The sequence below is a fragment of the Mixophyes fleayi genome, chromosome 2, assembly GCF_038048845.1.
Source record: "Mixophyes fleayi isolate aMixFle1 chromosome 2, aMixFle1.hap1, whole genome shotgun sequence".
Taxonomy (NCBI): Eukaryota; Metazoa; Chordata; class Amphibia; order Anura; family Limnodynastidae; genus Mixophyes; species Mixophyes fleayi.
The window spans coordinates 363051984-363073075 of NC_134403.1; the positions used below are offsets into that span (position 1 = coordinate 363051984).

The following is a 21092-nucleotide window of genomic DNA, read 5'->3' on the forward strand; positions in this document are numbered from 1 at the left end:
AAATAGAAAAAGAATCAGGTGAGTTATAATTCAAAAGTAAGATAACAACTGTGATGTGTGTGATCCTTCTGTATACTGGACTGCTGGGGAAATGTGCTCACTCTGATAGACACCTTCAGGGCTTCACCTAGTTCTATAATAACATATAACCCTACTTGGCCATATTAAGGGGGGGGGGGGGGGTTCAACTCCACTGGATGGACCTCACAGTGATGAACTGCGGTACCAGAACATTGGGGATTATCCTGCTCACCTCTATGGGATGCAAGGAAAAATCACAAAGATACATCACCGCAGAGTGCATTCATGAGACACTCCAAGGGGAATATATTGCCCACTACGAATAGATGTACTATGATAGTGTGGAAGTTATGTCAGATAATTCACATTAAATGTAGAAAACTTACCTCTTCCACCAAAAGTTCTGAGAGTTTTAAGAAGTAATCTGCTATGTTCTTTCTAAGATGATGGCTACTGATGTTTTGTGTCATCTGTAAAAAATAAATGAAAACCACAGATAAATCATTTGGTTTCAATGACTTCTATATCGTGGTGTAGAAATCAGTCAAAAATACACAAAAGACATGTAAAAAAATAATAAAAAAAAACAAATGACATTGAGATAGACTTACACAATCTGGTAGGAACTGAGTCTCGACATATAAAAGCGACGTCATATTCTTGAAGTCTTGCTGTTTGTACTGGAGACCTCTTTGATGACAGTAGAAAAATCTGTAGAGTTGTTTCATAATTTCATCAACAACGATAGCTGCGTCTTTCTTCTGAAAACCAAGCGTAGAAGTATAAGAAAATGTATTCTACAATGTGTGAGTAAGATGAACACCTGGTTGGTTCTAGCTGCTCTTCACTAGGTGAAAGCACAACTGGTAATGACACACAACATACCTGTGAGACTTGTAAAAGGGATTCTATCTGTGTTCTGCCAACAAAAAATTTGAATTTGGATGTAGCGCACGCGTTGGTTTGTAGACATTTGCTGCCAGAACTCTGAAAATAAAAATAAAAATAGATTACTGACAGTATATCAGAAATTATGTTATTTTATCATTAATCATTTTATTGCTAGAGGAGCCGACAAGTTGGTTGTTTTGGAGCGCATTATCCTATTAGTTAAGCTGAGTACACACTACAGAATTTTTCACCAACTTTTTATGCCGATCGATTTTACATCCGATCGATGGTCCGTATTAGCACTGCTGAGCAGGTAGGCACGGAGTCTAACTCACCCCAGGTGTTCACCAGGGACTCCCGCAAGGGAGTTTGAGCTTCACTGCAAGAGAGTGCACAGGTTGCGGTTCTCTGAGACAGCCACCAGCGTAGTAATAAAGTGGACAGGCGTAGTCAATGAATCCGGTTCAGAACCAGCTGAGTAGCGAGGGTACAAGGGGACATCCGAAAAAGAGTCAAAAGTAAGCCAGGAGTCAGAGAGAAGGAAATAGCGGTAAGGTGCCAAAACATAAAACAAAGGGAAGTCAAGGAGATAGCTGGTTCACAACGGGAACAGGTTCAAGATAACAAACAGGGTGCTAAAGCAGGTGTGAGAGCCAATACTCTGGCACCGTAGTGATGCCAGAGGCTTCTACTTAATCCTGGAGATAAGCCCTGATAGCTGGGCTGTAATTGACAGTCAGACACGCTGACCACCGACAGGCAGCCGAAGAAACGGCTTTTTGCCTAGCAACAGAACGCAAAGCTTACTGCGCATGCGCACGCAGCATGTCAGAGGAATCCGGAAGCTTCCCTTTTGCTAGGCAACAAGACGCGACGATCGGGGAAAACAGGAGACTGTCTCTCGTACCAAATGTCAGTGCAGAGATGAAATTGGAGAGAAAATGGGGAGCATGTAGATCTTTCTTTTCGACCCAAGATCTTTCTTCCAGACCGCAACCTTTTCAATGGACCAGAAATGTATTTTACCTCGAATGGTGCAAGCGTCCAAGATACGTTCAACCTCATACTCGTCTCCCAGGAAAGACTTGATGGGAGGAGGAGGAAGATGACTTTAAGAAAATTCATTAAGAATTAAGGGTTTGAGCAGGGATATAAGAATGGAATTATGTACACGGAGAGATGTGGTTAAACGGAGCTTGTAGGTAATGGCATTGATGATATGTGAGATGCAGAAGGGACCAATATGGCGAGGTGCAAACTTCATAGATGGTACTTTGAGTTTGAAGTTACGGGTGGATAACCACACCTTGTCCCCTACATGAAGAACTGGATGACTTCTGCAATGGTGATCTGCAAAGTGTTTTTGTCTGTTGAAGGATAGTAGTAATTTGTCTTATACTCGAGGATCAGATTCTGGAGAAGTCACTAGTCATTCCTTGAACAGTGGGTACTGAAACAGTGGGATCATCAGAAAAGGTAGGTAAAACAGGGTGTCTACCGAAGATGGTAAAGAAAGGGGATGCTCCGGTGGATTCATGCTGATGGTTATTATGAGAGATCCGCCGTGGAGGCGGGTATTTATTGATTCTAAAACTCGCGAAATCTGAGATCCGACGACGTCACAATGACGTTTTGCCTCGTTTTGTAATCCGAATAGGCGCGAGAGTACCGAGTCAGCTCGGCTCGGTGTTCAGAACCCCAAAGTTCTGTTGGATTTGGTTTCAAAGAAACCGAGCACGACTATCTCTATCCAATACACAATGAACTTAGCACCGCCGCAAAGTCTATTTATAGTATTAGTGGTTTCCCACGACAGGGAAAATCCCCTAGTACTTTATTCATCTATACTGCACATTTCACACCTTTCTAAATTACTAGAAAAAACACTAACTCTTAAAATATTCTGCTAATCTGATATAATAAATAAATGATACATGCAAGTTTACAATAAAATAAAGTTTATTTAATCAGAATTTTTTTCCATTTTTCCTGATCCTCCATGACACAATGAACAGAAATAATAATTGAGTATTTTTACTGAATCACGTTGGTAATTTTCATATTCATCTGCATAAAAAGCAGCAAATCCCACGGTCTGTTCAGCCTGGGAAGTGACGGGAGCAGAATTGATGAGTCGACGAAAGGATTCTCGTTATCTTGCTGCGAATGATCCCACAGGCGCACGCTGTGTAATTCTAGAAAATAGAAGAAGAATCAGGTGAGTTATAATTCAAAAGTAAGATAACAACTGTGATGTGTGTCATCCTTCTGTATACTGGACTGCTGGGGAAATGTGCTCACTCTGATAGACACCTTCAGGGCTTCACCTAGTTCTATAATAACATATAACCCTACTTGGCCATATTAAGGGGGGGGTTCAACTCCACTGGATGGACCTCACAGTGATGAACTGCGGTACCAGAACATTGGGGATTATACTGCTCACCGCTATGGGTTGCAAGGAAAAATCACGAAGATACATCACCGCAGAGTGCATTCATGACCATTCTGGAGGCACTCCAAGGGGAATATATTGCCCTCTACGAGTAGATGTACTATGATAGTGTGGAAGTTATGTCAGATAATTCACATTACATGTAGAAAACTTACCTCTTCCACCAAAAGTTCTGAGAGTTTTAAGAAGTAATCTGCTATGTTCTTTGTAAGAAGATGGTTACTGATGTTTTGTGGCATCTGTAAAAAATAAATGAAAACCACAGATAAATCATTTGGTTTCGATGACTTCTATATTGTGGTGTAGAAAACAGTAAAAAAAGACACAAAAGACATGTAAAAAAATAATTAAAAAACAAACAAATGACACTGGGATAGACTTACACAATCTGGTTGGAACTGAGTCTCGACATATAAAATCGACATCATCTTGTCGAAGTCTTGTTGTTTGTACTGGAGACCTCTTTGATGACAGTAGAAAAATCTGTGGACTTGCTTCATAATTTCATCAACAACGATAGCTGCGTCTTTCTTCTGAAAACCAAGCGTACAAGTATAAGAAAATGTATTCTACAATGTGTGAGTAAGATGAACACCTGGTTGGTTCTAGCTGCTCTTCACTAGGTGAAAGCACAACTGGTAATGACACACAACATACCTGTGAGACTTGTAAAAGGGATTCTATCTGTGTTCTGCCAACAAAAAATTTGAATTTGGATGTAGCGCACACGTTGGTTTGTAGACATTTGCTGCCAGAACTCTGAAAATAAAAATAAAATTAGATTACTGACAGTATATCAGAAATTATGTTATTTTATCATTAATCATTTTGTTGCTAGAGAACCGAAAGGTTGGTTGTTTTGGAGCGCATTATCCTATCAGTTACAATATATTCAGTAGTAGTCAGTGTTGATGGAGAAATGTCATCTGTTGCCCATAGCTAGCATTGCGGCTGATCCTCACAGTGCTCCCTCTTCCCTTTGGAGCAGACTCCAGTTATGAGTTTCCAGGCTTGATGGGATGCAGCTTAAAGAGTTTGGTAGTATTTGCTTAAAGATTATACTTTTGTAACAAGTACAAAAGTAATCAGGATAAAAAATGATATGGAACTAACCATGCTCTGGTAAGTATAGAAGATATTCTTGATGTACTCTTTTCTTGGTTGATTCCAGTCATTGATTACACCGCAATCGATCAAAAATGTAGAGAGTATTGCAGTGGTGAGTATCTTCATCAATAAGATGTTGAGTGAAGCCATGTCTCATTATAACCATGTTGCATTTGAGTCCTTCTATATATACTCCGGTGGCAGACGACATATCGTTGCTGACGTCCAGTCGTTTGCACCGTGCGCACGGCTACTTCGCGACCTGCTCCAAGACGACCAGTCGTCGCACCGTGCGTACGGCTACTTCACGACCTTCTCCAAGACGTCCAGTCGTTTGCACCGTGCGCACGGCTACTTCGCGATCTGCTCCAAGACGTCCAGTCGTTTGCACCGTGCGCACGGCTACTTCGCGACCTGCTCCAAGACGTCCAGTCGTTTGCACCGTGCGCACGGCTGCTTCGCGACCTGCTCCAAGACGACCAGTCGTCGTACCGTGCGCACGGCTACTTCACGACCTTCTCCAAGACGTCCAGTCGTTTGCACCGTGCGTATGGCTACTTCACGACCTTCTCCAAGACGTCCAGTCGTTTGCACCGTGTGCACGGCTACTTCGCGACCTGCTCCAAGACGTCCAGTCGTTTGCACCGTGCGCACGGCTACTTCGCGACCTGCTCCAAGACGACCAGTCGTTGCACCGTGCGTACGGCTACTTCACGACCTTCTCCAAGACGTCCAGTCGTTTGCACCGTGCGCACGGCTACTTCGCGACCTGCTCCAAGACGACCAGTCGTCGCACCGTGCGTATGGCTACATCACGACCTTCTCCAAGACGACCAGTCGTCGCACCGAGCGTACGACTACTTTGCGACCTTCTCCAATGCGACCAGTCGTCGCAACGTGTGACGACCAGTAGTCGCACCAAGCTTATGACTACTTCGCGGCATGCTCCAAGACGACCAGTCGTCGCACCGAGCGTACGACTACTTCGCGACCTGCTCCAAGATGACCAGTCGTCGCACCGAGTGTACGACTACTTAACGACCTTCTCCAAGACGAGTGCTGTGACCGCAGACTGCCAGGGATCGCGACCAATGAAGAATACGGCCCCTCTTCATAACGTCACTGCCGAACTTACACCGTAAAGCTTGCGAAATACGACTACTTCGCGACCTGCTCCAAAACGACCAGTAGTCGCAACGAGCGTACGACGACTTCGCTACCTGCTCCAAGACAAGCAGTTGTTGCACCGTGCGACGACCGGTCGTCGCACCGAGCGTATATGACTAATTCGCGACCTGCTCCAAGCTGACCAGTCGTCGCACAGAGCGTACGACTACTTTGCGACCTTCTCCAAGACGAGCAGTCGTTGCACCGAGCGTATGACTACTTCGCGACCTGCTCCAAGACGTCCAGTCGTTTGCACCGTGCGCACGGCTACTTCGCGACCTGCTCCAAGACGACCAGTCGTCGCACCGTGCGTACGGCTATTTCACGACATTCTCCAAGACGTCCAGTCGTTTGCACCGTGCGTACGGCTACTTCACGACCTTCTCCAAGACGTCCATTCGTTTGCACCGTGCGCACGGCTACTTCGCGACCTGCTCCAAGACGTCCAGTCGTTTGCACCGTGCGTACGGCTACTTCGCGACCTGCTCCAAGACATCCAGTCGTTTGCACCGTGCGCACGGCTACTTCACGACCTTCTCCAAGACGTCCAGTCGTTTGCACCGTGCGCACGGCTACTTCGCGACCTGCTCCAAGATGACCAGTCGTCGCACCGTGCGTACGGCTACTTCACGACCTTCTCCAAGACGTCCAGTCGTTTGCACCGTGCGTACGGCTACTTCACGACCTTCTCCAAGACGTCCAGTCGTTTGCAGCGTGCGCACGGCTACTTCGCGACCTGCTCCAAGACGACCAGTCATCGCACCGTGCGCACGGCTACTTCGCGACCTGCTCCAAGACGTCCAGTCGTTTGCACCGTGCGCACGGCTACTTCACGACCTTCTCCAAGACGTCCAGTCGTTTGCACCGTGCGCACGGCTACTTCGCGACCTGCTCCAAGACGTCCAGTCGTTTGCACCGTGCGCACGGCTACTTCACGACCTTCTCCAAGACGTCCAGTCGTTTGCACCGTGCGCACGGCTACTTTGCGACTTGCTCTAAGACGTCCAGTCGTTTGCACCATGCGCACGGCTACTTCGCGACCTGCTCCAAGACGACCAGTCATCGCACCGTGCGTATGGCTACTTCACGACCTTCTCCAAGACGACCAGTCGTCGCACCGAGCGTACGACTACTTCGCGACCTGCTCCAATGCGACCAGTCGTCGCAACGTGTGACGACCAATAGTCGCACCGAGCTTATGACTACTTCGCGACATGCTCCAAGACGACCAGTCGTCGCACCGAGCGTACGACTACTTCGCGACCTGCTCCAAGATGACCAGTCGTCGCACCGAGTGTACGGCTACTTCACGACCTTCTCCAGGACGTCCAGTTGTTTGCACCGTGCGCACGGCTACTTCGCGACCTGCTCCAAGACGTCCAGTCGTTTGCACCGTGCGCACGGCTACTTCGCGACCTGCTCCAAGACGACCAGTCGTCGCACCGTGCGTACGGCTACTTCGCGACCTGCTCCAAGACGTCCAGTCGTTTGCACCGTGCGCACGGCTACTTCACGACCTTCTCCAAGACGTCCAGTCGTTTGCACCGTGCGCACGGTTACTTCGCGACCTGCTCCAAGATGTCCAGTCGTTTGCACCGTGCGCACGGCTACTTCGCGACGTGCCCCAAGACGACCAGTCGTCGCACCGTGCGTACGGCTACTTCACGACCTTCTCCAAGACGTCCAGTCGTTTGCACCGTGCGTACGGCTACTTCACGACCTTCTCCAAGACGTCCAGTCGTTTGCACCGTGCGCACGGCTACTTCGCGACCTGCTCCAAGACGTCCTGTCGTTTGCATCGTGCGCACGGCTGCTTCGCAACCTGCTCCAAGACGACCAGTCGTCGCACCGTGCGTACGGCTACTTCGCGACCTGCTCCAAGACGTCCAGTCGATTGCACCGTGCGCACGGCTACTTCATGACCTTCTCCAAGACGTCCAGTCGTTTGCACCGTGCGCACGGCTACTTCGCGACCTGCTCCAAGACGACCAGTCGTCGCACCGTGCGTACGGCTACTTCACGACCTTCTCCAAGACGTCCAGTCATTTGCACCGTGCATACGGCTACTTCACGACCTTCTCCAAGACGTCCAGTCGTTTGCACCGTGCGTACGTCTACTTCACGACCTTCTCTAAGACGTCCAGTCGTTTGCACCGTGCGCACGGCTACTTCGCGACCTGCTCCAAGACGACCAGTCATCGCACCGTGCGTACGGCTACTTCACGACCTTCTCCAAGATGTCTAGTCCTTTGCACCGTGCGCACGGCTACTTCGCGACCTGCTCCAAGACGTCCAGTCGTTTGCACCGTGCGCAAGGCTACTTCGCGACCTGCTCCAAGACGTCCAGTCGTTTGCACCGTGCGCACGGCTACTTCGCGACCTGCTCCAAGACTACCAGTCGTCGCACCGCGCGTACGGCTACTTCGCGACCTGCTCCAAGACGTCCAGTCGTTTGCACCGTGCGCACGGCTACTTCGCGACCTGCTCCAAGACTACCAGTCGTCGCACCGCGCGTACGGCTACTTCGCGACCTGCTCCAAGACGACCAGTCATCGCACCGTGCGCACGGCTACTTCGCGACCTGCTCCAAGACGTCCAGTCGTTTGCTCCGTGCGCACGGCTACTTCGCGACCTGCTCCAAGACGTCCAGTCGTTTGCACCGTGCGCACGGCTACTTCGCGACCTGCTCCAAGACGACCAGTCATCGCACCGTGCGCACGGCTACTTCGCGACCTGCTCCAAGACGTCCAGTCGTTTGCACCGTGCGCACGGCTACTTCACGACCTTCTCCAAGACGTCCAGTCGTTTGCACCGTGTGCACGGCTACTTCGCGACCTGCTCCAAGACGTCCAGTCGTTTGCACCGTGCGCACGGCTACTTCACGACCTTCTCCAAGACGTCCAGTCGTTTGCACCGTGCGCACGTCTACTTAGCGACCTGCTCCAAGACGACCAGTCGTCGCACCGTGCGTACGGCTACTTCACGACCTTCTCCAAGACGTCCAGTCGTTTGCACCATGCGTACGGCTACTTCACGACCTTCTCCAAGACGTCCAGTCGTTTGCACCGTGCGTATGGCTACATCACGACCTTCTCCAAGACGACCAGTCGTCGCACCGAGCGTACGACTACTTCGCGACCTGCTCCAATGCGACCAGTCGTCACAACGTGTGACGACCAGTATTCGCACCGAGCTTATGACTACTTCGCGACATGCTCCAAGACGACCAGTCGTCACACCGAGCGTACGACTACTTCGCGACCTGCTCCAAGATGACCAGTCGTCGCACCGAGTGTACGGCTACTTCACGACCTTCTCTAAGACGTCCAGTCGTTTGCACCGTGCGCACGGCTACTTCGCGACCTGCTCCAAGACGTCCAGTCGTTTGCATCGTGCGCACGGCTGCTTCGCGACCTGCTCCAAGACGACCAGTCGTCGCACCGTGCGTACGGCTACTTCGCGACCTGCTCCAAGACGTCCAGTCGTTTGCACCGTGCGCACGGCTACTTCACGACCTTCTCCAAGACATCCAGTCGTTTGCACCGTGCGCACGGCTACTTCGCGACCTGCTCCAAGACGACCAGTCGTCGCACCGTGCGTATGGCTACTTCACGACCTTCTCCAAGACGTCCAGTCATTTGCACCGTGCGTACGGCTACTTCACGACCTTCTCCAAGACGTCCAGTCGTTTGCACCGTGCGTACGGCTACTTCACGACCTTCTCTAAGACGTCCAGTCGTTTGCACCGTGCGCACGGCTACTTTGCGACCTGCTCCAAGACGTCCAGTCATCGCACCGTGCGTATGGCTACTTCACGACCTTCTCCAAGATGACCAGTCGTCGCACCGAGCGTACGACTACTTCGCGACCTGCTCCAATGCGACCAGTCGTCGCAACGTGTGACGACCAGTAGTCGCACCGAGCTTATGACTACTTCGCGACATGCTCCAAGACGACCAGTCGTCACACCGAGCGTACGACTACTTCGCGACCTGCTCCAAGATGACCAGTCGTCGCACCGAGTGTACGACTACTTAACGACCTTCTCCAAGACGAGTGCTGTGACCGCAGACTGCCAGGGATCGCGACCAATGAAGAATACGGCCCCTCTTCATAACGTCACTGCCGAACTTACACCGTAAAGCTTGCGAAATACGACTACTTCGCGACCTGCTCCAAAACGACCAGTAGTCGCAACGAGCGTACGACGACTTCGCTACCTGCTCCAAGACAAGCAGTTGTTGCACCGTGCGACGACCGGTCGTCGCACCGAGCGTATATGACTAATTCGCGACCTGCTCCAAGCTGACCAGTCGTCGCACAGAGCGTACGACTACTTTGCGACCTTCTCCAAGACGAGCAGTCGTTGCACCGAGCGTATGACTACTTCGCGACCTGCTCCAAGACGTCCAGTCGTTTGCACCGTGCGCACGGCTACTTCGCGACCTGCTCCAAGACGACCAGTCGTCGCACCGTGCGTACGGCTATTTCACGACCTTCTCCAAGACGTCCAGTCGTTTGCACCGTGCGTACGGCTACTTCACGACCTTCTCCAAGACGTCCATTCGTTTGCACCGTGCGCACGGCTACTTCGCGACCTGCTCCAAGACGTCCAGTCGTTTGCACCGTGCGTACGGCTACTTCGCGACCTGCTCCAAGACATCCAGTCGTTTGCACCGTGCGCACGGCTACTTCACGACCTTCTCCAAGACGTCCAGTCGTTTGCACCGTGCGCACGGCTACTTCGCGACCTGCTCCAAGATGACCAGTCGTCGCACCGTGCGTACGGCTACTTCACGACCTTCTCCAAGACGTCCAGTCGTTTGCACCGTGCGTACGGCTACTTCACGACCTTCTCCAAGACGTCCAGTCGTTTGCAGCGTGCGCACGGCTACTTCGCGACCTGCTCCAAGACGACCAGTCATCGCACCGTGCGCACGGCTACTTCGCGACCTGCTCCAAGACGTCCAGTCGTTTGCACCGTGCGCACGGCTACTTCACGACCTTCTCCAAGACGTCCAGTCGTTTGCACCGTGCGCACGGCTACTTCGCGACCTGCTCCAAGACGTCCAGTCGTTTGCACCGTGCGCACGGCTACTTCACGACCTTCTCCAAGACGTCCAGTCGTTTGCACCGTGCGCACGGCTACTTTGCGACTTGCTCTAAGACGTCCAGTCGTTTGCACCATGCGCACGGCTACTTCGCGACCTGCTCCAAGACGACCAGTCATCGCACCGTGCGTATGGCTACTTCACGACCTTCTCCAAGACGACCAGTCGTCGCACCGAGCGTACGACTACTTCGCGACCTGCTCCAATGCGACCAGTCGTCGCAACGTGTGACGACCAATAGTCGCACCGAGCTTATGACTACTTCGCGACATGCTCCAAGACGACCAGTCGTCGCACCGAGCGTACGACTACTTCGCGACCTGCTCCAAGATGACCAGTCGTCGCACCGAGTGTACGGCTACTTCACGACCTTCTCCAGGACGTCCAGTTGTTTGCACCGTGCGCACGGCTACTTCGCGACCTGCTCCAAGACGTCCAGTCGTTTGCACCGTGCGCACGGCTACTTCGCGACCTGCTCCAAGACGACCAGTCGTCGCACCGTGCGTACGGCTACTTCGCGACCTGCTCCAAGACGTCCAGTCGTTTGCACCGTGCGCACGGCTACTTCACGACCTTCTCCAAGACGTCCAGTCGTTTGCACCGTGCGCACGGTTACTTCGCGACCTGCTCCAAGATGTCCAGTCGTTTGCACCGTGCGCACGGCTACTTCGCGACGTGCCCCAAGACGACCAGTCGTCGCACCGTGCGTACGGCTACTTCACGACCTTCTCCAAGACGTCCAGTCGTTTGCACCGTGCGTACGGCTACTTCACGACCTTCTCCAAGACGTCCAGTCGTTTGCACCGTGCGCACGGCTACTTCGCGACCTGCTCCAAGACGTCCTGTCGTTTGCATCGTGCGCACGGCTGCTTCGCAACCTGCTCCAAGACGACCAGTCGTCGCACCGTGCGTACGGCTACTTCGCGACCTGCTCCAAGACGTCCAGTCGATTGCACCGTGCGCACGGCTACTTCATGACCTTCTCCAAGACGTCCAGTCGTTTGCACCGTGCGCACGGCTACTTCGCGACCTGCTCCAAGACGACCAGTCGTCGCACCGTGCGTACGGCTACTTCACGACCTTCTCCAAGACGTCCAGTCATTTGCACCGTGCATACGGCTACTTCACGACCTTCTCCAAGACGTCCAGTCGTTTGCACCGTGCGTACGTCTACTTCACGACCTTCTCTAAGACGTCCAGTCGTTTGCACCGTGCGCACGGCTACTTCGCGACCTGCTCCAAGACGACCAGTCATCGCACCGTGCGTACGGCTACTTCACGACCTTCTCCAAGATGTCTAGTCCTTTGCACCGTGCGCACGGCTACTTCGCGACCTGCTCCAAGACGTCCAGTCGTTTGCACCGTGCGCAAGGCTACTTCGCGACCTGCTCCAAGACGTCCAGTCGTTTGCACCGTGCGCACGGCTACTTCGCGACCTGCTCCAAGACTACCAGTCGTCGCACCGCGCGTACGGCTACTTCGCGACCTGCTCCAAGACGTCCAGTCGTTTGCACCGTGCGCACGGCTACTTCGCGACCTGCTCCAAGACTACCAGTCGTCGCACCGCGCGTACGGCTACTTCGCGACCTGCTCCAAGACGACCAGTCATCGCACCGTGCGCACGGCTACTTCGCGACCTGCTCCAAGACGTCCAGTCGTTTGCTCCGTGCGCACGGCTACTTCGCGACCTGCTCCAAGACGTCCAGTCGTTTGCACCGTGCGCACGGCTACTTCGCGACCTGCTCCAAGACGACCAGTCATCGCACCGTGCGCACGGCTACTTCGCGACCTGCTCCAAGACGTCCAGTCGTTTGCACCGTGCGCACGGCTACTTCACGACCTTCTCCAAGACGTCCAGTCGTTTGCACCGTGTGCACGGCTACTTCGCGACCTGCTCCAAGACGTCCAGTCGTTTGCACCGTGCGCACGGCTACTTCACGACCTTCTCCAAGACGTCCAGTCGTTTGCACCGTGCGCACGTCTACTTAGCGACCTGCTCCAAGACGACCAGTCGTCGCACCGTGCGTACGGCTACTTCACGACCTTCTCCAAGACGTCCAGTCGTTTGCACCATGCGTACGGCTACTTCACGACCTTCTCCAAGACGTCCAGTCGTTTGCACCGTGCGTATGGCTACATCACGACCTTCTCCAAGACGACCAGTCGTCGCACCGAGCGTACGACTACTTCGCGACCTGCTCCAATGCGACCAGTCGTCACAACGTGTGACGACCAGTATTCGCACCGAGCTTATGACTACTTCGCGACATGCTCCAAGACGACCAGTCGTCACACCGAGCGTACGACTACTTCGCGACCTGCTCCAAGATGACCAGTCGTCGCACCGAGTGTACGGCTACTTCACGACCTTCTCTAAGACGTCCAGTCGTTTGCACCGTGCGCACGGCTACTTCGCGACCTGCTCCAAGACGTCCAGTCGTTTGCATCGTGCGCACGGCTGCTTCGCGACCTGCTCCAAGACGACCAGTCGTCGCACCGTGCGTACGGCTACTTCGCGACCTGCTCCAAGACGTCCAGTCGTTTGCACCGTGCGCACGGCTACTTCACGACCTTCTCCAAGACATCCAGTCGTTTGCACCGTGCGCACGGCTACTTCGCGACCTGCTCCAAGACGACCAGTCGTCGCACCGTGCGTATGGCTACTTCACGACCTTCTCCAAGACGTCCAGTCATTTGCACCGTGCGTACGGCTACTTCACGACCTTCTCCAAGACGTCCAGTCGTTTGCACCGTGCGTACGGCTACTTCACGACCTTCTCTAAGACGTCCAGTCGTTTGCACCGTGCGCACGGCTACTTTGCGACCTGCTCCAAGACGTCCAGTCATCGCACCGTGCGTATGGCTACTTCACGACCTTCTCCAAGATGACCAGTCGTCGCACCGAGCGTACGACTACTTCGCGACCTGCTCCAATGCGACCAGTCGTCGCAACGTGTGACGACCAGTAGTCGCACCGAGCTTATGACTACTTCGCGACATGCTCCAAGACGACCAGTCGTCACACCGAGCGTACGACTACTTCGCGACCTGCTCCAAGATGACCAGTCGTCGCACCGAGTGTACGGCTACTTCACGACCTTCTCCAAGACGTCCGGTCGTTTGCACCGTGCGCACGGCTACTTCGCGACCTGCTCCAAGACGTCCAGTCGTTTGCACCGTGCGCACGGCTACTTCGCGACCTTCTCCAAGACGTCCAGTCGTTTGCACCGTGCGTACGGCTACTTCACGACCTTCTCCAAGACGTCCAGTCTTTTGCACCGTGCGTACGGCTACTTCACGACCTTCTCCAAGACGTCCAGTCGTTTGCACCGTGCGTACGGCTACTTCACGACCTTCTCTAAGACGTCCAGTCGTTTGCACCGTGCGCGAGGCTACTTCACGACCTTCTCCAAGACGTCCAGTCGTTTACACCGTGCGCACGGCTACTTCGCGACCTGCTCCAAGACGTCCAGTCGTTTGCACCGTGCGCACGGCTACTTCACGACCTTCTCTAAAACATCCAGTCGTTTGCACCGTGCGCACGGCTACTTCGCGACCTGCTCCAAGACGACCAGTCATCGCACCGTGCGTATGGCTACTTCACGACCTTCTCCAAGATGACCAGTCGTCGCACCGAGCGTACGACTACTTCGCGACCTGCTCCAATGCGACCAGTCGTCACAACGTGTGACGACCAGTAGTCACACCGAGCTTATGACTACTTCGCGACATGCTCCAAGACGACCAGTCGTCGCACCGAGCGTACGACTACTTCGCGACCTGCTCAAAGATGACCAGTCTTCGCACCGAGTGTACGACTACTTAACGAACTTCTCCAAGACGAGTGCTGTGACCGCAGACTGCCAGGGATCGCGACCAATGAAGAATACGGCCCCTCTTCATAACGTCACTGCCGACCGTACACCGTAAAGCTTGCGAAATGCTACTACTTCGCGACCTGCTCCAAGACGAGCAGTCGTTGCACCGTGCGACCACCTGTCGTCGCACCGAGCGTACAACTACTTTTGCGACCTGCTCCAAGACGACTAGTCGTCGCACCGAGCGTGCGACTACTTTGCGACCTGCTCCAAGAAGACTAGTCGTCGCACCGAGCGCGCGACTACTTTGCGACCTGCTCCAAGACGACCAGTCGTCGTACCGTGCGGCGACCAGTTGTCGCACCGAGTGTACGACTACTTCGCGACCTGCTCCAAGATGACCAGTAGTCGCACCGAGCGTACGGCTACTTCGCGACCTGCTCCAAGACGACCAGTCTACACACCGAGCGTACGGCTTCTTCGAGACCTGCTCCAAGACGACCAGTCGTCGCACCGAGCGTACGACTACTTTGCGACCTTCTCCAAGACGAATGCTGTGACCGCCGACTGCCAGGGATCGCGACCAATGAAGAATCCGGCCCCTCTTTATAACGTCACTGCCGACCGCGACGCTCTTCTCCTTGCTGTTAAAGTGGAAAGTAATTATGCGCCCTTACACAATGTACAACGGTAAGGAAAGTACAAGGCTTCTCTCTGGGATGTACGACAACGATGTAACGTAATAATGTGCAGGGGACAGACACAACCAATTGCACATCTTTGATTCTGAGTCACTTCTAATCACACAAGGAGTAAGGTAACGGTGATGGGGTCACCCACGGACCAGCCTTTACCCCATTACTTTTACTGGTTACATATGTATTACTGGGTTATTTGGAAATCTTATACCCTTTCGGCTTCGGTAACTTGTCTATTAGGGTTAATGATTTTTTTTCTAGTTTGTGTGTGAGTGAAAGCGCTTTCTGAACAGTTGTGTTCTGGCTTAGCCGGTTATCCTGGAGGTAATTATATTATGGTTGTCACTATGATTAAGAATCTGTGGTTTTTTTTGTCTCTTATTTGAAAACACAGGAAAATGTAGGTTTTTTTTGTATGTTTGTTAGAAAATAACGAAGAGAAAGTAACACAACTCAGATCACATAATCAGCTGTGTTAAACTCAGTCTAACAGTATAATAAACAAACGTGTCTTGAGACATTTATGATGAGCATCTTTATGACACATTTACTATGTTAATGACAATGGTCTAAGTGTTTTACTCTTTAGCAATGAGCTGCTTCCTCCTCTCTGGAGGATTTTCTTCAAGAGTTAAATACCAACCGCACAAGTTCATGCTGAGAACTAATAACGTGTTCTCACAGAGTAGTCATAGGTCTGGTATTATTATCACTTCCCTGTTACACCTTGATATGTTACGTGTTGTTGTTACATTTTATTATATTGGAAATTTCTTTTTGTCGTCCGTTACCTGTATAGATGTAGCTGCTGTCTTTTTACCTTTGTAATATTACTTCATCTGTTTAAATTGTTGTAGTTTGCAGTTGTTTGTCATATTTACATCCTATAAACAAGTATAGGTTGAGGACACCAAAAATAGCTGGAAATCCCTGGTGAAATGTCACATTATTCATACTGGTCACAGCTCCTGCGGTTTGTGGCTAAGTTCCAGTTACACATTACCTGTTATATTAGCTGCCTACATGACTCAGTATAATTGTATCACATACATGTTACCGTTTCTTTATAGCAGAGACAGGGAGCCCTATCTGTCACTTTATTACAGGAATAGCTGTGATTTAGTAGTTTGCATTTCTACTCATTATGTCAGAGCCATTATTACACATTACACTTTGTAATATAGAAACTGTTTGGTTCACATATTGGACTTTATGTCAAATAATGCTCTCTGTATAGCGCTCCCTGCAGAATGTTGGCATAGGCAGCATAGCCAATCAATTGTGTACGTTTACAGCACCATTCTGTAATATTCACAATAACTTAAACACAATAAGATTTTCAACAAAGATCAAGCGGTGTGATCGGGGAAGTGGGGAGGGTAAGGGAGTGGGAAAGGGAGGCCCAAAGCTTTATTGAAAGACAGAAACATATATAGTAGACTTCTATTGTGGAGTAGTCTCTTAGCAGGCTGGTACTCTTCAGGCAGAACCGAACATGCCCGAACTTAGCAGATCCAAGCTGAGCCGGCTGGGTACTTTGGCGCTTTTTCGGAATTGAAAAACGAGGCAAAACATCATCGTTACGTCGTCGGATCTCGGATGTCATGAGTTTTGGATTCTATAAGCTCCGCCCTCCGCAGCGATCCTGCGCCATTTCACAGAGGGACACAGAAGGGGTAGTATAGTCTGTAGAGAGGAGGACAGACTGAGGCGAATCCTGACAAGCCGCTGTCTTGGAGTACAGTTTCTCAGACATCCAGCAGTGTTGTCTGTGCAGGGCAGCCACAAAGTCGTTGAATAGATGTTTCCTCATTCACGAGTCACCAGGTGCACTATCTTCACATTCTCCAGGAGGACGTTGCACGAAGCAGCAGAAGCTGCGACTGTCTGTTGGCTGCCTGTTCTTTTATAGGGAGTAGTGCAGTCTCCACCCAGAAATGCATCCGTTCCTTCACATGGGCCGCTGTCCAATCATGTGTGGGAAAAGACAAGGTAGCTAATAGCTGCATGAGGGCGTGGCAGGAGTTGGTGCATGCTCTGTTCATTTCTCTTTGGTCAGGGAGGTGAGCAGACACCCTCCCTGTGTGTCCCACCCAGCCTGTCAGCTACTGCTAGAGTAATGTGTGTCAGTGACATCTCTTTCTAGCTAGTTGTGATGGGAATTAGCCGGTTAGCCTGGAATCTGTGTGTTCGTTTTTTTCCTCCTATCTGAAAATACAGGAAGCTGTTTTTGTATGTTTGTTAAAGGAAATGAAACCAGCTCAAGTGAGAAACACAGCAGCATTTCATAAGGACGGACGTGTATACAGCACAAGTTCACACTGGGCTCTAATAACGTGTTCTCAGAGCTGCTCATAGAGGTATTAATATCACATTACACTTCCCTGTTAGACTTTTTATTTACATTTTAATGTTACATATTGCAAGTTTGAATTTTGTTGTTGTTCATTGTCTGTATAGAATTAGAATTTTTATCTGGTTAATATTACTTTTGGCTGGGGTCAAATGCAGTATTCCCCGTAGGATACTGAGCGTTTGGGATTACAGTTGGTGCCTGTCCACAACAGTATTTTGAATCCTGAGCAGGAGTGTTTTCAAGTGCCTGTACTGGGTTTACAGCAGGAGGTAGAGTAGCACGGCCTAGTCACCCGGTGGTGTCGGATATATTAGAGCACTGTACTAGTCAGAGATTAGATGAGAGCAGCTTGTAGCAATGGGATGGGAAGCTTTCTCAGTGATGAAGTCTGCAGGATTATTTTCCTCCCAGATGCCACCAGCTGTCTGTTGGTTAAGGCTAAACAGTCGTTCTTTCTGCAGGGCCGCTGTGTTTGACTAGACAATCTCTATATATTTTGCCCCCTTGACGTCATCAAGGGCACTGCAGTGTTGTTTTTGGTGTCAGGATAAATGCAGTCACGTTAAGGGGGGAGTAGGAGATCAGAATACCTGTGGATTATTATTATTAAGATCATTATGCATTTATGACCATCTTTATCTATATAGTGAAATTCTCCACGGTTTGTTTGATGGTATTTGTTTGAAACTTCAGCGCCGCTATTGTGTTGCAATTGTTTATTTTTGTCTAATTATCGTTTACTTCGTATTGGATAGGAGTAGCAAGACATAGGGGCATATTTAAGAAAGCACGATAGTGCTTTTACCGGGTAATTAAGGTGCCTCCGTGTCCTCCGCAAATTTATTAAGGGTGCATCGCAGCAGACATCATGGATATCTGCTGCTTTGCACTCCTCTTCGTTTTTGGGAGCAGTCACCATTCAACAGTATGGTGACTGCTCCCAGCTGCAATCTAACAAGTTCCGAAAAAATAATTTTTTCGGAAACTTGTCTTGATAATGTACCAGCTGAACCTGGCGTACATTATCAGAAATGAAAAAACCAAATGCTGTCAGCTCTGCTCCGAAGAGCAGAGCTGGACAGTGCATGTGTGGAGGGATCACATGATCCCTCCCTGTCACTCACCGCTCGCAGAATTGCAGACAGACCGGGATCTTTGTGGAACTGCACATGCGCAATGGAAAGAAGAAGAGGAACGAAGATGACGTGGAGGAGATCCTAGAGACAGCGCGTCCCGAAGAGGGAGGTAAGTGTGATGTTTTTGATCACAGAAACAGCAGTTTTTCGTAACTGCTGTTTCTGTGTTCCTTTTTAATAAATTTGAGAAATAGATCAATCCTTATCCATGCGATAAGGATTGATAACTATTTCTCATTTCTGCCGATCAATGATAAATGTGCCCCATAGGCAGCTGTTTTGGTTTCTAGTCTGCGCTGTTTTATATCTACATTTTCTTTTCCTCTCAGGTGCTGCCAGCTGAGTGGAGATAGTACAGACACAGAGAAGGAGAGGCACCTGTTGCAGCATCTTTCCACTTCAGAGGCTGAAGCGTTCCGCAGATTAGTTCGGTCGGTATTCCCAGGGGCACTTGATAAAAGGCGAATGCGCAACACCATAAGTGGACCGGGCAGCGAGGATCCCGGGCGGACGGCTGGGACCGGGAACGGGTAAGCAAGTCTGAGGCTTCCGGTGCCACTCAGGCCCCGATGTTTCCTGACGATCCACTGCATTCAGACTCCGGTCCCACCGGGCTCCAATGGTTTACAACCATCTTATTATTAGAGACCCCTTCACATTGGAGTATGACTTGTGTACCTTACATATGAATTACACAACAAAGATCTCAGCATTCTTAGATTCATGTTATAAGAGAAGCAGCAGAGTATGCTGTTAGCCATGTACATTAACCCGAAGCATATTTACACTGCTATAGCATAAAGTACTCTCCCTAGTACTTTATTCATCTATACTGCACATTATACACCTTTGTAATTTACTAGCAAACAAAATAACTCTTAAAATATTCTGCTAATCTGATATAATAAATAAATGATACATGCAAGTTTACAATAAAAAAAGTTTATTTAATCAGAATTTTTTTCCATTTTTCCTGATTCTCCATGACACAACGAACAGAAATAATAATTGAGTATTTTTACTGAATCACGTTGGTAATTTTCACATTCATCTGCATAAAAAGCAGCAAATCCCACGGTCTGTTCAGCCTGCGAAGTGACGGGAGAATTGATAAGTCGATAAAAGGATTCTCGTTATCTTGCTGTGAATGATCCCACAGGCGCACGCTGTGTAATTCTAGAAAATAGAAGAAGAATCAGGTGAGTTATAATTTAAAAGTAAGATAACAACTTTGATGTGTGTCATCCTTCCATATACTGGACTGCTGGGGAAATGTGCTCACTCTGATAGACACCTTCAGGGCTTTACCTAGTTCTATAATAACATATAACCCTACTTGGCCATATTAAGGGGGGGGGGGGGGTTCAACTCCACTGGATGGACCCCACAGTGATGTACTACGGTACCAGAACATTGGGGATTATACTGCTCACCGCTATGGGATGCAAGGAAAAATCACAAAGATACATCACCGCAGAGTGCATTCATGACCATTCTGGAGGCACTCCAAGGGGAATATATTGCCCTCTAAGAGTAGATGTACTATGATAGTGTGGAAGTTATGTCAGATAATTCACATTACATGTAGAAAACTTACCTCTTCCAGCAAAAGTTCTGAGAGTTTTAAGAAGTAATCTGCTATGTTCTTTGTAAGATGATGGATACTGATGTTTTGTGGCATCTGTAAAAAATAAATGAAAACCACAGATAAATCATTTGGTTTCGATGACTTCTATACTCTGGTGTAGAAAACAGTAAAAAAAGACACAAAAGACATGTAAAAAAATAATTAAAAAACAAACAAATGACATTGAGATAGACTTACACAATCTGGTTGGAACTGAGTCTCGACATATAAAAGCGACATCATCTTGTCGAAGTCTTGTTGTTTGTACTGGAGACCTCCTTGATGACAGTAGAAAAATCTGTGGAGTTGCTTCATAATTTCATCAACAACGATAGCTGTGTCTTTCTTCTGAAAACCAAGCGTACAAGTATAAGAAAATGTATTCTACAATGTGTGAGTAAGATGAACACCTTGTTGGTTCTAACTGCTCTTCACTAGGTGAAAGCACAACTGGTAATGACACACAACATACCTGTGAGACTTGTAAAAGGGATTTTATCTGTGTTCTGCCAACAAAAAATTTGAATTTGGATGTAGCGCACACGTTGGTTTGTAGAAATTTGCTGCCAGAACTCTGAAAATTAAAATAAAATTAGATTACTGACAGTATATCAGAAATTATGTTATTTTATCATTAATCATTTTGTTGCTAGAGAACCGAAAGGTTGGTTGTTTTGGAGCGCATTATCCTATCAGTTACAATAT

General features: G+C 49.8%; 1 long non-coding RNA gene across 1 annotated transcript; it reads right to left on the reverse strand.

The window, feature by feature from the left end:
- Positions 1-426: 426 nt before the first annotated feature.
- Positions 427-1018, reverse strand: LOC142140523 (uncharacterized). The gene is made up of 3 exons (XR_012688528.1): positions 907-1018; positions 633-782; positions 427-491 (listed from the first exon to the last, which is right to left on the reverse strand). It is a non-coding gene; the product is annotated as an uncharacterized LOC142140523 (long non-coding RNA).
- Between the last annotated feature and the right edge of the window lie 20074 nt (positions 1019-21092).